Consider the following 18,568-nt stretch of genomic DNA (forward strand, 5'->3'; position numbering starts at 1 on the left):
TTGAAATTCAAAATTTCAGACTTGTGACTTTACTTGGACTTTTACACCAGTGACTTGAGACTCGACTCTGACTTGCCTGACATTACTTGAGACTTGACTTGAGACTTGAGGATAAAGACTTGAGACTTACTTGAGACTTGCAAAACAATGACTTGGTCCCACCTCTGCTAAAAACAAAACAAACATATTCTCAGACAGAGAATAGCAGAACCACTACCCTAATGTGAGCCTGTATCCAGCTACCATTTCACAGAGAGGCAAACAACAGTATATCGCCACCACTTCAAAATGTGCCTCTATAACATGGACGATTGCAAGTGCAAGTGACAAGAGGGGAAAAGCACTCAATAATTCATTATTCAGTGCAGTGTCTTTTAGCCTGGCTTTGATTCACCAAGAAGCAATGCTCCTAAGCAAGGAGATAAGATAAATATTTGCATGTTTTTGCATTTCCTGGATGCTACAGTCATAGCTCCTAGGCTGTCTGCAGCATAAACCCCTATGTTGAAGTCAGGAACATTACAGGCTACATCATCATAAACCTGAGCCTACTAAAAACGCATGGCATGAGCTACTGCCTCTTCTCCTCAGAAGCTGCTCTCTGAGGCACAAAATAATTTTTATTTAGATATAACTGGAAATTGCACTTATGAAAATTCATGTCAAATGTGCACAGGAGGATCTGGTGACAGCCTCCAGGGATGGCAGAGGGCAGCCAATGGTTTTTTTGGGCTGTGTTAATTACCCTCTGCGCAGCCTTCCTGTTCTCAGTAGTGGGCCCTGAGTACCAACCACCCCTGAGCATGCTCTCCACTGAGGAGCGGTAGAAGGCCAGCAACAGCTTCTGATCCAGGTTATTCTTCCTCAGGACACAGAGGAAGTAGACCGTCTCTGATGTGCTGAGACACTATCCACTCAAAACACTTCATGACTACAGACATGAGGGCTATAGGTCTCATCAAGGCTGTCGTTTTGGTGATGGGAATGATAGTGGAGGCATTCATATAGGTGGAAACGGTGGAATAGCCTGGTGAGGATCCCTGCCAGTTGGTCTGCGCAGGCTTTAACCACAGCCCCAGCCTCTCACCATCCTCCTGACCTCATGTTTCTAGAAGAACCCTCTTTACTCAGGTTGAGTAAAGAGGGTGTTTAACTGCTCTGCGTTTGAGGCTGCTGTCAGGGGTTGGGGGGGCTCTGGCATTTGTAGTTGATTTGTAGTAGATGAGGGCCTGGTTGGCTCTCCTCACAGGGGTTGTTGTCTGTGAAGAAGCCTCTATCCTCGTCCTGATGACCTCCATGGCCTGTTTGATGCCCAGCCTCATGTTGGCTCTGGCAGTGCTGTACAGAGAACTGTCCCTCCGCCTGAAGGCTGCGTTACGAGTTCTAATCAGAGCCTGTACATCACTCTTCATCCAAGGATTTCGGTTAGGAAAAGCCCAGATGGTTTTGGTCACTGTCATATTATCTACACAGCACTAACTGTAGAAAAGTACAGACTGAGTGAAGGTCTCCAGTCTGTCAGATCAAAACAGTCCTGTAGCTGGAGGAGAGCATCATCTGGTCACGTTTTAATGACCTGGGTACTTGGAGGGGTTTGTTTCCTGAGGGGGGTGTAGGCAGGGATGAGGACCAGAGAGTGGTGTTCAGATTGTCCTAGGGCGGGAGCCATGTTGCTCTGTAGACCTGCTCGTTGTTACTGTACACATGGCCCAGTGTCCTGTAAAACATACCTTGTCCCCAGCAACAATATGAACATCCTCCGGGTGTGTGGTTGAGTGCTGAGTTAACGTTAGCATGGGGGGGGGGGGGGGGGGGGGGGGGGAATGTAAATAATGATAACTATGGCTACTGTCAGCTTGCGAGGTAGATAGAAGGGCCTGCATTGAATGACCAGGCCTTTAGGTCTGGTGAGCAGTGACTGTCTATAATTCTACTGTCATGGCACCAGTCCTGAAGCACATAAGCACAGAGCCAACAACCTCTTCCCTTACGCGAGTCTTTGATGCAGCCCTGGCTGTGTAGGGTCCAGCACGGTAACTCCACTGAGCCATTGGGGATGTTTGGATGGAGCCATGATGGTGGTTTCTGTTGTTATCTTCACAGCTGGACGCGATAGCCAGCTCTGCATCCCTGCTTTTGGTCCCTCTCCCCCGCGCCATGTATATCAATTGCAGGTCCCAACAATAACCCACGGAGTGCCTGGTGGTCTTGCAATCGCAGGTGGGATCCTGTCCATCTCTAAGTGCTCTGTTTCAGAATTTTTTCCAACCTATCCCCTGTATGATATCATAGATAAGGGGCCTACCTATTTGAAGCCCCATCCACCTGCCGTTCAAATCTTTGGTTTGTGAAAGGCAGCCAATGAAAAGAAAGTTGGCTGAAAGGAAGCGGGAAAGGGGGGCTTGTTTCAGACAGATGAACTGAGGAGTTCCATAAAGACTCAGTATGAAATCAGTATGGGTTATTTTAATGACTATATATATATATATATATATATATATGGTGTAGTGTATTTTTTTATATACACTATGTAAAAGACATTTCTCTCACTTTTTATGCCCAGAGGCAAAGACAAAGGTAAAGATGGAGGAGCACAGGCAATGCTGCAATATTTATGAAACACAGGATCCACAATGGTAGGAGCGTGATGTCACAAAGAGTGTTGTATCCTGTCTTTTAATCATAATGAGCTACATCTTAATGTAAGGTACACACTCTTTTAGTCATGCCTTCTTTCAAATAACCAGCTTTGAAAGAAATTATAAACACTGGCAAATGGATAAGGGAATATAACAAAATCCATGAGTATGGTATTAAGGCCATAATAACACCACTGATATGGCACTAGTGGCTGCTATCATTGTTGACCGAAAAAGTGACGGTTAATGTGATCCAACCCTGACAGGACACTCCCTTGTCACCTGATAGCTTGTGTTACCTGCCTATATGAATGTGAACCCAGACGAGCTTACCATGGGAAAAGTACATGATACCGGCTTTAGAAATGTAGCTGGTCTTCCACTTATTGAGGGTCCTTTTGTGGATTGACTATCTTGCAGCTGGTATATCACATAGCTGTAACGGATGCCTGGCTTGAAATAATATATAACAAAGCAACAGTGGTTTCCTGTGCCTTTGCATTTATCACAACCTGGGGTCTTTTATGCTGTCATTTAATAGCTTAAAGGGGAAGAAGGTCTTTATGGTTAAATGCCCCACATGATATACAGCACACACACTTGGACTCTGCCAAAAGCCACATTCTACAACATTTCCATAAAAACTAGAAGCAAAGAAACAAACAAGTAAAAAAAAAAAAACAGCCTGCAGCCAGTGAATAAAGGTTAAATAGGCTTTGTGAGTCACAGATCACAGCTGAAAGTGGAGGAGAGATGGAGTGGGTTGTGGGTCAATACCAGCAGTGTGCATACGGTGGGAAAACGCTTGGAAGGACACAAGGGGGAAAAGAATGCTCGGCAAACTGAGAAGTGCAGAGATGTATGCAGTCCCTCCAGTCATGGAAGTAGTTATAGTTTAAATAATGTGGATGCATTCAAATCCCATAATTCATAACGTTACTTTTCTTCTGTTGAGAGAATTACCAAAGGAAGATATGTAACAATATATGACGTATATCAGCTGTAGGAAAAAAGCTTTACATAACTTAAATTAAAATTATTATTTTTTCAACTTAAAAAATTCTGGTACATAGAGATGCACTGACAGACCGAGCAGAGAACGCAATCAGATGATTTCCAGTGTTCTTAGCCCAGACTGGTGATGATGTCGTAAGGCTTGTACAATGATACAACTAGCAGAGTGCACAGTCACAGAGAAATGTCGTTACCATGGAAGCTCCTCACTGTGAGAGAAGACACAGAGTTTGTAACAGCAAACCTAATCACCTTCACCCAGCTGAAAAGCAAAATTTTAAAGAAGTTAAGAGACACAAAGTGGCTAAGGCTAAAGCTACCCAGGGTTCACAGCCAGCCACAAGCCAGCAGCCTCGGTATTAGCAAACGATCAAAGCAGTTTCAAGGAAAATTATGGGAGTGATTGGAAAAGAGTAAAGGATTGATGTCCTGTTATCTGATGAAGTAAAAATTATACTGGAATATGGTGCAAGTCACTAACATGTTTAATATACAAATTTAATTTATATTGATATAAATCTGTTGCACCTTCTTTTATTTGGTATAATATGTCAGGTAAAGGTGGATGTACAGCAGCTCATTTTCATTTAATTTTTGTAGCTCTTTCCAGTACCACCAACACTATTATTTTGTTATAGGACAGGAAGTTTGCTTATAGATATATACTATAGTATATATAGTTAGCATATCATACAGTTTGCTTACGTGGAGGTAGCTTGTCTGATCTCAATCTTCCTGTGAGTATCTGCAGACTATATCTGCAGCAGAGGCCTCATGGTTATCTCTTTCCCACAGAAGAGAGATACAAAAGATCAAAAGACTGCAGAAGATCTAGTAGCTCACTTAGTAGGAAACTGCCTGATTGTAATCTGTTTAATCCTTTGATCAGTATCAGCCACTGAGATTCACAAAATTGCTTCTTGCTGAACAGATGAGCATTATCAGAAGCAACTAAGGCAGAATAAAGCAAAATATAAAATCAATACATTAGAGACATATTCTATTAAAGTGTTCTTCTCTTCTGTCTGTGAAGCTCCAATAAGATAAAGTGCTATGACAATAGCCAATGATGCATTTGTCAGCCAAGGTGAGTAACACAACCTGGCACTGAAAGGACAGTACAGAGTAACTGGCAGTCCCAAAACACACCAGCTCAGCAGCTATGAAGGTGAAGGAGACAGAGAGGTCAGAGCAGCTAGAGTCACAGTCTGCAGCCTTCTCGCTGATGGGAAATGCTACTGACGTATAAATGCAGTCACACAAATGCATAAAAATAATGCTGAGTAAGAAAAAAGGGACAAGACTTCTTCTTTTCCGGCAAGTCAGACTCTGCAGCCTGGTTTTCATCAAGTCAGCTAACAAAAAAAATATGCTGGAAGTACATTTAAATGGATTGGTGCACAAAAAAGCATTATCATAAAAGCATATTTTTAGGTAAAATTGTATATTTGTTGTAATTTTTCTAGCAATTGTAATAGAGTATGTAATTTTGCATTAGCAGATTAAATGCAACTTGGTACCTTATATGTGTTATTGTGGTGACAATGGAAGATCTGTGTTGGTTCAAACAGCATGGGGATTTCCAGTCTCTCCATAGTGCAGTTTAAGCATCTGAGCATATAACTCATCCGGTTCAAACAAAATTAAAGTTTGAATAAACAAGTATTCAAAGATATATAAACTTTAACACCCAGCACGCCCCTGCGGGCGGTTTATCCTTCAAGCTCGGGTCCTCTACCAGAGGCCTGGGAGCTTGAGGGTCCTGCGCAGTATCTTAGCTGTTCCCAGGACTGCGCTCTTCTGGACAGAGATCTCCGATGTTGTTCCTGGGATCTGCTGGAGCCACTCGCCTAGCTTGGGAGTCACCGCACCTAGTGCTCCGATTACCACGGGGACCACCGTTACCTTCACCCTCCACATCCTCTCGAGCTCTTCTCTGAGCCCTTGGTATTTCTCCAGCTTCTCGTGTTCCTTCTTCCTGATATTGCTGTCATTCGGAACCGCTACATCGATCACTACGGCCATCTTCTTCTGTTTGTCTACCACCACTATGTCCGGTTGGTTAGCCACCACCATTTTGTCCGTCTGTATCTGGAAGTCCCACAGGATCTTAGCTCGGTCATTCTCCATCAGCCTTGGGGGCATCTCCCATTTTGACCTCGGGACTTCCAGGTTATACTCGGCACAGATGTTCCTGTACACTATGCCGGCCACTTGGTTATGGCGTTCCATGTATGCCTTGCCTGCTAGCATCTTGCACCCTGCTGTTATGTGCTGGATTGTCTCTGGGGCATCTTTACACAGCCTGCACCTGGGGTCTTGCCTGGTGTGATAGACCCCAGCCTCTATGGATCTTGTGCTCAGAGCTTGTTCTTGTGCTGCCATGATTAGTGCCTCTGTGCTGTCTTTCAGTCCAGCTTTGTCCAGCCACTGGTAGGATTTCTGGATATCAGCCACCTCCTCTATCTGCCGGTGGTACATACCGTGCAGGGGCCTGTCCTTCCATGATGGTTCCTCGTCTCCCTCCTCTTTCTTGGGTTTCTGCTGCCTGAGGTATTCACTGAGCACTCGGTCAGTTGGGGCCATCTTCCTAATGTATTCTTGGATGTTCGTTGTCTCATCCTGGACTGTGGTGCTGACACTCACCAGTCCCCGGCCCCCTTCCTTCCGCTTAGCGTACAGCCTCAGGGTGCTGGATTTGGGGTGAAACCCTCCATGCATGGTAAGGAGCTTTCTTGTCTTTATGTCAGTGGCTTCTATCTCCTCCTTTGGCCAGCCTATTACCCCAGCAGGGTACCTGATCACGGGCAGGGCGTACGTGTTGATGGCCCGGATCTTGTTCTTACCATTCAGCTGACTCCTCAGGACTTGCCTGACCCTCTGCAGGTACTTGGTGGTTGCAGCTTTTCTAGCGGCCTCTTCATGGTTCCCATTCGCCTGTGGGATCCCCAAGTACTTGTAACTGTCCTCTATGTCTGCAATGTTGCCTTCTGGTAGTTCAATCCCCTCAGTTCTGACTACCTTCCCTCTCTTTGTTACCATCCGACTACACTTCTCCAGTCCGAACGACATTCCAATGTCATTGCTGTATAGCCTGGTAGTGTGGATCAGTGAATCGATGTCTCGTTCACTCTTGGCATACAGCTTGATGTCATCCATGTACAGGAGGTGGCTGACAACTGCTCCGTTCTGTAGTCGGTATCCGTAGCCAGTCTTGTTAATGATCTCACTGAGGGGGTTCAGGCCTATGCAGAACAGCAGTGGGGACAGAGCATCTCCTTGGTAGATCCCGCACTTGATGGTGACTTGTGCTATGGGCTTGGAGTTGGCCTCTAGTGTTGTACGCCACATCCCCATTGAGCTGGATAGCGTAGTGGTTAGACTACACGCCTTTGGAACAGAGGATCGCAAGTTCGATTCCTGCCTGGGGCGTCTGTATCCAGTAAGGGTCCTAAGGCTAGACCCCCTATGCTAAGCGAGCCTACCGCAGACATGAGCGAGACAAATAAATATGAAGGCATGCCGGCTCGGACGTCGCCCGGATCAACAAGGTCCGCGTCAGGTGTTGAGGAACCAGGGCACCCTGACGAAAAGTGGGCTACTGGAACAAGAAGGCATCGGTGGGCAAGAGACGAAAACAGGGCGTTGTTGGAATGCTACTATGCAAGTAACCCCGGCGGAAGGGGCTACATGAATAGGATGAGGGACCTATGGATATATATATATATATATATATACATACATATATATTAACATGACAGATGCCTTTCTTTTTATCTCTTATCATCAAGGCCGACAAACTTGAGGGTCTTTAATAGGTTTATCAGTCTGCTGATGGATAGCTTTTCCACCCTGAGAACCGCTTGTCTTCTCGATCCTGCTCATCTGCTCACTGCACAGTTTATTTTTCTCCACAAAGCCATTCTTTGAGTGCAAGCCGAGGACTCTTACTGAGGGAGTGCTCAGAAGAGACTTTCTCCGAGGTCAGACAAGCAAGGTTGAGGACATATGTGGGCTCCATTGAACCGAAGCACTTCTACCACTCCTATACTGACGATTAGCAGACGCTCATTTCAGAGTAACCCCCACGAGCAACTGGGACCGGGCTCACTTTCTCCTGAGGAAACGACTCCAGTCTTCCATGCAGGTGTAGGCTACTCGGGCTGGTGTAGGTGTGGTAAGAGCACTGTCTGATTCAGGTCAGTGAACGGGCTTAAAAAGCAATGCATAATTACACACTCTGCAAATCAAGTATGAAAACTTTAGGATAAAATTCCTCCACTCCTACAGTGGGGCAAAAAAGTATTTAGTCAGCCACCGATTGTGCAAGTTCCCCCACCTAAAATGATGACAGAGGTCAGTAATTTGCACCAGAGGTACACTTCAACTGTGAGAGACAGAATGTGAAAAAAAAAATCCATGAATCCACATGGTAGGATTTGTAAAGGATTTATTCGTAAATCAGGGTGGAAAATAAGTATTTGGTCAATAACAAAAATACAACTCAATACTTTGTAACATAACCTTTGTTGGCAATAACAGAGGTCAAACGTTTACTATAGGTCTTTACCAGGTTTGCACACACAGTAGCTGGTATTTTGGCCCATTCCTCCATGCAGATCTTCTCGAGAGCAGTGATGTTTTGGGGCTGTCGCCGAGCAACACGGACTTTCAACTCCCGCCACAGATTTTCTATGGGGTTGAGGTCTGGAGACTGGCTAGGCCACTCCAGGACTTTCAAATGCTTCTTACGGAGCCACTCCTTTGTTGCCCGGGCGGTGTGTTTTGGATCATTGTCATGTTGGAAGACCCAGCCTCGTTTCATCTTCAAAGTTCTCACTGATGGAAGGAGGTTTTGGCTTAAAATCTCACGATACACGGCCCCATTCATTCTGTCCTTAACACGGATCAGTCGTCCTGTCCCCTTGGCAGAAAAACAGCCCCATAGCATGATGTTTCCACCCCCATGCTTCACAGTAGGTATGGTGTTCTTGGGATGCAACTCAGTATTCTTCTTCCTCCAAACACGACGAGTTGAGTTTATACCAAAAAGTTCTACTTTGGTTTCATCTGACCACATGACATTCTCCCAATCCTCTGCTGTATCATCCATGTGCTCTCTGGCAAACTTCAGACGGGCCTGGACATGCACTGGCTTCAGCAGCAGAACACGTCTGGCACTGAGGGATTTGATTCCCTGCCGTTGTAGTGTGTTACTGATGGTGACCTTTGTTACTTTGGTCCCAGCTCTCTGCAGGTCATTCACCAGGTCCCCCCGTGTGGTTCTGGGATCTTTGCTCACCGTTCTCATGATCATTTTGACCCCACGGGATGAGATCTTGCGTGGAGCCCCAGATCGAGGGAGATTATCAGTGGTCTTGTATGTCTTCCATTTTCTGATGATTGCTCCCACAGTTGATTTTTTCACACCAAGCTGCTTGCCTATTGTAGATTCACTCTTCCCAGTCTGGTGCAGGTCTACAATACTTTTCCTGGTGTCCTTCGAAAGCTCTTTGGTCTTGGCCATGGCGGAGTTTGGAGTCTGACTGTTTGAGGCTGTGGACAGGTGTCTTTTATACAGATGATGAGTTCAAACAGGTGCCATTCATACAGGTAACGAGTGGGGGACAGAAAAGCTTCTTACAGAAGACGTTACAGGTCTGTGAGAGCCAGAGATTTTCCTTGTTTGAGGTGACCAAATACTTATTTTCCACCCTAATTTACGAATAAATTCTTTACAAATCCTACCATGTGGATTCATGGATTTTTTTTTCAAATTCTGTCTCTCACAGTTGAAGTGTACCTCTGGTGCAAATTACTGACCTCTGTCATCATTTTAAGTGGGGGAACTTGCACAATCGGTGGCTGACTAAATACTTTTTGCCCCACTGTATATAAAGTGATGATGCAGTTATTTGCAGCTGCATATGTAGTGAAAAGCTGCCAGATTCAATTATACCCTATAAATACAGCCTTAATAGTCATTGTTAAGGCTGGTTGGTTCACAATTGTCATGTGATGCTGGTGCCTTGAACCAATTGGATGTCTGGTGCGATAAAAGAGGTTCTTTAATGGCTTCTTTGACTTAAATCCTTACTAATCATTTTAGAGCTGTGACAAAGATTCGGCTGCCTGGGGGTAATTTTATTTTTAAGCTGCCTATACAATGAATTAAAATCACACCACCGGGATTTGAGCATGCTTCCTTTGTTTCCTTAACAGTATATTTTAAAAACTTCAGGGATAAGAGGAACTGGAAGAATTTGCAGTTTGTCAGAAGTGGAAATCTATGTGGTTTTAAGAGATCTGGAGACATCTGCTATGTTGTGAAGATAATCATATCTAAACAAACTGTGCATATGTCTCAGTATATGAAATCAAATCAGCCCTTCAGAAATACATGTTGGACTTTTTTTTTTTTTTTTTTACACTCAGCAAGTGACATCTACCACCAGTCTGGCAACTCATCTGCTCTCACCCACTCTACCATCTGTTGCCCACCTGATCCCCACAAGCAACTCACCTGCAGTCTACAAGCAGGGTCACACTTACTGATTGCTTTCTATTCAAAAGGGCCTGAAATAATATTGAGGGGCAGATAGTTACAGTCATTATTGATTATCATTTAGCCTTGATTGTTGTGTTACTATATTAGTGGACACATGCAGGATTCAATATGTGTGTATACATGTGAGCCAGGAGTTCAAGATTGCTATGCCATGCATCCTTTTATTAATCTTAGTCTTGTTGTGTTCCTTCACTCTATTCTCCAGCATTGTGCCTTCCCATTTCTCTTTCCTTACCTTTCATTTCCTTTCATAATTCAATTAATAAATATTTTTAACTTTTTTTTTTCAAATTCCACAAAAGGATTTCTAAGCTCTCTGCACTGTAGCTGTGGTTTTTTTGCAGAGCGATATCAATTTAGGTTTTTTATGAACGATACCAATACTGATAATTGGTGATGTAAAAAATCTGATATATATAGAGATAGAGATATATGCTTTGCCTGACTCTGCTTGGATTTACTGGTTGTTGTCTTTGTGACATTCCAAACATGTATTGTCTTGTGGACAAAGTATGCAACATCCACCCTTATAACATGGTTGAATGGTGTTTCTCCTTGCTCTTCTTTACATTAAATTATTTACATTAAAAAACACCAACAAATTGGCAAATATTTAATATTAGCCAATAATATCAGCCTGCCCATAAATCAGTTAGGACAATATTGTTTTCTGTGTGTAACTCAGTACACAGTCCCTGCCACTTGGTTTGGATGTTGTCAGCCCAGTGAATAGACGTTATCTAGTATTATCAGTCTCATAGTGCCAGTAGGTGGCTGTCTCTGCATAATAAGACCTGGTTTCATTCTCTCAGGTAATCAAAAGTTAGCCATTGTTTTTCTATGGCAACAAAGTTCATAAAATTAGACTGCATATGTGGAAAAGGAGTAAATTAACCAACTCTCAAAGCTGTACATAAGTTCAAGACTTGTCTTTTGGACTTTAGTATTTTGTATTTTGATCTAACTCGCTGTTAGATCGTCGTTTTTTTCTGAATTAAAACCACTTGATTAAAGTTGGAAAAATATCACAGTTTGGTTTAAAATACAATTTTTGTACAACATAAAGAACATGCTTCAAACCTGCATGAGCAGCTTATCCATGGCATTCAACACTGGAGATTTAGAAGTTCTTTAAGAAAACCATGAGATGTCTCCTTCATAACCTGAATGTTTATCACTGAATGCAGTCTGCTGAGCAGTTAAAAATGCATTAAGCCTCTTGAGATATAACATCTCATTTTCAAAGGGGTCAAGTAGGTTTAGGAGGGGGGTGCCTACTGGTAGCTGCAAATAGACACCATTTTCATATGTCTAGCTTGAAGGACTGACTTGTTTAAATGAAAATCTGGTTCTAGCTCACTGTCTACCCTACGACAGTTGGAACGATGCAACTTATTGAGTTGATCACAAAACAAGACACAATCGAAGATATCAAGGCGAATCGAGATATCGCCCTGCCTTAGCTGGAGATTCAGTTTTTAATTTAAGCTCTAGCTTGGTGTTTATGTTAGCAAAGACATCAAATACTTGAATTTAGTCTTGCAGAAAATCAGATCTGCTTGACACAATACAGCTTATTTGCTGTAGTCCTCAAAGCCCCTCACTGAGCAAAACTGGGTCTCTTCCATCTTCCCGAAACAACATCATATTCCAAAAATGGAAAACACACACACACACACACACACACACACACACACACTCAATTACAAAACCATCTGTCTTGTATAAAAAAAGGAGAGGAGAACACTAGCATCTGCTCTATCAGAGACCTTCCAGCAGAAGCTACGTGTCACCCTCCCGCCCTGGCTTTAACTTGTCCCCATTCTCTAATTCATCAATCTTCAACCACTGATGCTAATTTTCATGTGTTCCAATTCGTTAATGAAAACAGCCACCCAGACACATTCAGCCATGAGCCAAGCGGTACAGCAAAGATGAGGGGTGATGTTTATGTTCCCCCACCCCACCATCGCCGCAGGGTGCTATTAACCCACAGAGTACCGAAGGATCTATGATGTACTATGATGCTAATTGTGTTCATTCGGCTGCAGCTTCCACAGCACGAATGAGTAAATCTGGTATGAAGACAAAACCCCAAGATGCTCCTGTTGTGACTTCATTAGTATGTGCACCTGAATACTTTATTGTTCTTATATAGTACTGGCAAGAAAAAAAACAATCTCTGTAGACGAATTTAACAAAAGAAGCAATGTTTCCTTGTTGTTTCAATTTCAATATATTAAACACCAATTCTGAAAGAAAAATGACATATCAAATACATACTGGAGGTAATAATGTACAAGCTCTCCTATGGGAGCCTCATAATAGTTAAAGTAGGATACTTGTATGTTTTTCCAGTTGAATTTAACAACTAATCAACAGAGAAGTTTATTTTTCAAAGTTTATGATTATAAAATGTAATTTTTACAATGTGTTTCTTTATTTTTACATGGAATAATTTGATCTGTTAGAACAAGAACAGGAATTCAAAGACATTTGAAATTAGGACACGGTAAATGTAATTGTTTTCAATGGGATTCTATTAAGTTTATGAAAAAAATTGCAAATGTATTAATAATGCTAACATATTATTTTGTCACTAATTAAATCACATTAACCTAAAAAATGGCAAAGTAAAAAAAAATTAAATTAAATGTACTATATTAATTCATCATTACTATTAGTTGCACTTTGCTTTACAGGTTGGATCTCGTTTGCCTTCAATATTAATTCTTAATTGCACAAATTCAACAAGGTGCTGGAAACATTCCTCGCACATTTTGGTCCATACTGACATGACAACATCCCACAGGCGCAGCAGATTTGTTGGCTGCACATCCACAGTATGCATCTCCTCCATCTCTCCAAAGGTGCTCTATTGGATTCATATCTGGTGAGTGTCGAGGCCATTTGAGTGCAGTGAGTTGATTTCATTTTCAGGGCACCATTTTGCGATGATTTGAGCTTTGTGACATGGTGTGCTATCCTGCTGGAAGTCGCCATCAGAAGATGGTTGAAGGCTTCAGATAGAATGAACATGGTCAGCAACAACACTCGGGTAGGCTGTGTGTGTGAGGCTGTGCAAACCATGGCCTCAGATTCAGCTTCTTAGCTGACTTGAGTGGTACTAGTTGTGGTCTTCTGCTGCTATAGCCCACCTGCTTCAAGGTTTAACATGAGGTGCATTCATGCATTTTTTTCTCTTTTTCTGACCATTCTTTGTAAACCATAGAGTTGACTGTGTGGGGGAAATCGCAGTAAATAAGCAGTTTCTGCAATACTCAGAACAGCCAGTCTGCCACCAACACCTATGCTACTGTCAAAGTCAATTAAGTGACCTTTCTTCCCCATTCTGAATCCCAATTTGAACTTCAACAGGTCACATTTATCATGTCTACATACCTAAATATACTAAGCTGCCGCTGTGTGATTTCCTGTTTGGATAATTTAGTTAATGAGCAGTTGAACAGGTGTATCTAACAAAGTGGCCATTCGCTTCATGCGCATATATTCTTTCTTCATTAATTTTTCTGGTTTTAAAAGTTGACCTAATTATGCTTGTAATTCTTCCTTGAGGTTATTTTCCACTGTAATAACCTCAAGCTCTAATCACAGCTATACTATGGAAAAGAAAACCTTTTCAGAGAATGAAACTAATTTAAATCCTTGGTCTTATATAAGGAAGCTGACCTGAACCCTGATCCCCAATCAGTCTGAAAACAACATCATACCTGTCTCTGGTTTATAGATCGTTCGATCATTTAAGTCGACAGCGGTTAGAATGAGAATACACCGAAACCAAAACTTCGAGCTCCATCGCCTGACTTCTCGTCTAATGGGCTGTGGATAAATGGGAGAGCAGGAGAGTGATGGTGACAGTGCATCTGCCATGAGTAATGGCTCAGTGCTGGCACTGCTCTGACAGGCCGGGGAGTTTTCACAGGAGACTGGAGGTATGTCGTCTGATGTCTCATGGGGGAAAAGCTCACCAACAGCAGTCATGCCCACAGTGCCAACATGCAACACCTGCCATGCCATGGGATAACAATTATAGTACTACCGGTACTATTATAACACTATTTACAGCTGCAAGAACATTTAAACAAACCCGGTGTTCGCTACTTTTAAAAGAGAAGATTATTTTAGGTAACATTTTTAAATAAAGAGAAAAGGACCTGAAGGAATTGTTGACTCGTCATATAAAAGCTGAGGTGATATGTAATAGCGGTACTGTTATATTCAAGTGTCTTGATGTAGTTCAGACTTTTCATTTCATTTTTCAAACCTGTGCTTTTCCTTGCTGTTACTTGTCAAAATGTTTTCAGTGAAAAGCTTTAATATAATTCGGTACCTGTCAGTTACAACTGTGTACAATCTTTTTTTTTTTCTCTATTAATTCTCACCTGTGCTGTGTATTTTTTTCAGTGGCCTAACATGGGCTGGCTTTGGCAGGAGATCGTATAACTGCAGAGAGCTTCGTCACGTACGTTTTAGAAGAAATTAAAACCTTAAAGGCAGTTAAAGTTAGATATGTTTTCTTGCAGTCTTAGCTCTCGCTGTGTTTTCCTGGAGATTATAAAAGAACAGAGAGTTAAATGCTGACTGGAGCTTTCGAAATGTAGGTTAGCAGGTTGATATTAGCATTCTGGTGCCGCCTCGCACAGCACAATTATAGGCTTCCTGTTCACTGCAACAATTATTAAACCTGCAAATATTTTCTGTGCTCTAAAGTACTTTCCTATGCAGGGTCAATTTTTTCAGAATTTTTTCATAGGGGTGACCATATGGAGGCTACAAAAATATTGGGGTGGCACACCAAAAACAGAAGATCGTGAGGGATGTACAAAGTGACACAATACGAATGACAAAAACTGCATATGTAGTAATAAATAACAAGTTAATGTTTCAACTCATTGTAGGCTGTCTTCCTCTCGCTTGTGCTCATGTTTACTAAAATTATTACCATCTTTGGATAGTCATGCCAGGGGGCGCTAGCAAATTTTGGGTGTGGCCAGTGCCCCCCTTGGCCCCCCCTTGGTGGTGCCCCTGGGTCAGAGTGGGCGCACGGCATCAAGTCATATTGAATCACGCTGTAAATGTTAGTACCCCAAGGAAAACCCCCCACAAAACTCACACTTTAAATTCTGCAGTGACACACAGTGCCATTCTTATTGCCTCCAAAAAGATTCTACCCACTCATGGACTGTTTTGCAGCCAGGCGTGGAAGTCACTGGTGACTTTCTGCAGCATATAGAACAAGCATGTATGCATTTAATTAAACACTACGCAAAGAGCAGTGCTTGTTTGTTTGTTTTTCACTGCATAACAGGGACACTGGGCTCAGTTCCTTGAAATCACAATGAATAAGCAAATCAGGGTTGCAGTCATTTACATTACATTGCATTTACATTTGAGTCTATATTATGTAGCGGTGGAAATCCCACAACAGAACACTATCACAATAGTTCATTCATGATATGATATGATATTTTATTTAATAAAATATCAACATTTGGTGATATCTGATATCAATCAGATATCAGTCTGCAATCGAATGGGATCACGTTAGCAATTTCATGCAATTTCTTCCTGATAATACAACAATTAACTGTGATAAATTGTCAAAAAATCCCATATTTTCTATCTACATATATTTCTTATCTACATTTCTGTCTATCATATCTACATAGACAGATATTCACATTTAACTGTTACAATTATGTCAAACTGCATCTGTTTGCAGAAATGTTGCCTCCTATCAAGCAACCTGTGCAATTACAACCAAAACTGGTACTTGTGACTGAACTATTAGCTTGCTCTGAATTAGGAGGCAGCAGTGGGACGGTTTTTCGGCTGAGCAGATTTAAAGTAAATTTGCTCAACTAACATTATCCCAGGATAGCGGTGCATGAGATGAGCCCTCTTGTTCATAATATTCACAGAGAAATCAAATTTATTTTAAAAAATACTGCTATTTGGTGTTCCTGTATCGATACACCGTCATGCAAAATACTGCGATACTATGCTATATCAACTTTTCTCCCACACTTGTGCTGTTATAGCAAATACGTTCTGTTTATTCAGCTCCACCTTCATCTCATCCACAGACACAGACCACACTGTAGCTTCAGAACAGTTTCCAGCACATTCACATCTGCAATCCCACACTGTAAGCAACTTGTCTGTTAAATTACAGTCAGAACTAGTAGAATTTAAACAATTATTTACTTTTCATCCTGCCTACATCTATACAACAGCAGAAATGTTCTGTATTGATTCTACGCTTTAATGTATAATACTGACAGCTGTTTGGATGCATTATACTATTTTTTTAGTATGCCCACCATAATCCCCACAGTAAAATCACACGTCGTCCCCAGTGTGCCCTAAACTCAGTTTCTTGTCTTTCTTGGACTGCGGCAGGACATCAGCTTTGTCACAACTCGATGCTGTATTGCACATTTCCTTCCATGCAGATGATCACTACAGCATCTACACCATCATGGCCCATCGCTAATTAACCCTTAACACTGCATCACACCATTCTAACAAAGTGCAAACACACAAAGCACTCACATAACCATTGTAATACGTCTAGATGAATGGCAGAAACGCTCACATTCCTACTGATGTTGGAGTGCTGTCTAATCCTTCGGTGACTGCAGTATTCTTTATTTCTAAATGCACATTTTGCAGTATTCAGGTGCACTCACTGAGAATCATAGATTTCTACATTTTACAGCATTTTGTCTTAAACTGTCTACACTTTAACAAACTTCCAACTCACAAGTTCATTAGAACATGGCCAACATTTGCTCAGTAATATTCACTAATCATTAATGACAAAGGACTGCTAAATGCTACTATTACAATTATATGGCAAGGTGAACAACATTTTTTTAGCTGATGTAGTAATAATAATAAGATTGGGTTTAATATGACTGCTGATGTATATTTCAAGCAAATCTTGAAAAATATTAAAGGCTGTCCTCGTCTCTGTGCCTTTGTCCTCCAAACTCATGTATAATGGTTTCGTTTTATCGACTATAATCAGTCGAGCTCTTACCCTACATCTCAAAATCTCTGATATGAAATCAAGGGCGGCTTAAGCTTCCCTTTAAGTCAAAACACTTGAAATGACACCGGGAGGATGGAGGGGGGAGCTGAGCTACAGCTGGCAGCATCACCAGCAGACATCAAGTAATCCGCTCAGCGCTTTCACGGGCCTGCCCGCACCGGCCGGCAGCACCGACCCTGCTGCACCAGCAGCTTCATTCAACGCCAGGGCCCACCGACAAACCGCTTTCCCTCCCCTCCTGTGGCTTTGATGCTACTGCTCCTCAAGATGCAGTGCGGCTAGTGCACGCACTGCAACGTCTGCCTCATACTCGGCGGCATCCAAAATAATACCGGGCGTCCATATTGCTGTGTTACCGCAAACCTGGGCATCCTGGACCAGCCAGCATCACAGGGACATCGCGGCAGATGACAAGACTTGACACACTCGCTGCACCATTACCCTAACCCTTATGTCGTGGGGGGGGATGAAAGAATAAAGACACCCCCCTCCTTCACACACCCCCACTCCATCTTTAAAGAACCAAAAGAGATGAGAAACACTCACCGTTTTCTACAACCCGACTGTTGTTTCCTCCACCCCGTCAGTGAAATGTGTGTTGATGCTGCTGAAAAGGCTGAGAGAGGCGCGCGTGTGTGCTGTGGGTAGGTGTGTGTGTTTCAGAGTCTGTGTCCGGCTGGTGCGTGTCCGCCCCCCCCCCCTCTCAGCCGCTGCTACAGCAAGCTGTGGTCCACACGGGTCCTCCGCTCTCCCCAGCAGCTCCCCTACCGCTGTCAAAACCAGCAGCGACAGAGATCGTCTACGCTCAGAGAAGATGACGCACTCCTCTCACAAAAAAGGGACCAAGCTTTAGCCCAACATTTGACTTTGTGCTTTAAACATTGTATAAACAAGGCCTACATGCCATGAAAACTTTTATGCCATTTACCCCAGCAGGAAAAGAAGCTCATCAGCATGTTTTCATCGTAATGGAGAAACAACAGTAAAAGCTAAGATTTCTGTCAAATAAGGTAACACAGACTCCCTATATGATTATATTTCTAAGGCAGGTAAATACTCTGTCAGGTACTTAACTAATATTATTAATCTATTGATTTTAGTCTAATATAAACTAGTAGTAATCTAAAACCTCACAAAAAGAAGACTATTTTCTTTTAAACCAGAGTGAGACTCCTTTGCTTTAATGTTTTCAGTCGTTACCAATGTGACGCAGATTAAAAAAAACAAAAACAACAACAAAAACAACAACAAAAAAACCACCCAACTACA

General features: G+C 42.4%; 1 protein-coding gene across 8 annotated transcripts in view; it reads right to left on the reverse strand.

Moving 5' to 3' along the window:
• The window catches only part of nrcama (neuronal cell adhesion molecule a), a 77,664-nt gene extending 59,607 nt beyond the window's left edge, over positions 1-18,057 (reverse strand). For all 8 annotated transcript variants that reach the window (XM_085386176.1, XM_085386182.1, XM_085386179.1 and 5 more), the window contains exon 1: positions 17,846-18,057. The gene's annotated coding sequence lies outside the window, so the exon portion shown is untranslated. The remainder of the gene's footprint in view (positions 1-17,845) is intronic.
• Positions 18,058-18,568: the final 511 nt, after the last annotated feature.

Source organism: Rhamphochromis longiceps, linkage group LG17 (assembly GCF_057381845.1).
Source record: "Rhamphochromis longiceps isolate RC_006_pf linkage group LG17, R_longiceps_female_GT1.1, whole genome shotgun sequence".
NCBI lineage: Eukaryota > Metazoa > Chordata > Actinopteri > Cichliformes > Cichlidae > Rhamphochromis > Rhamphochromis longiceps.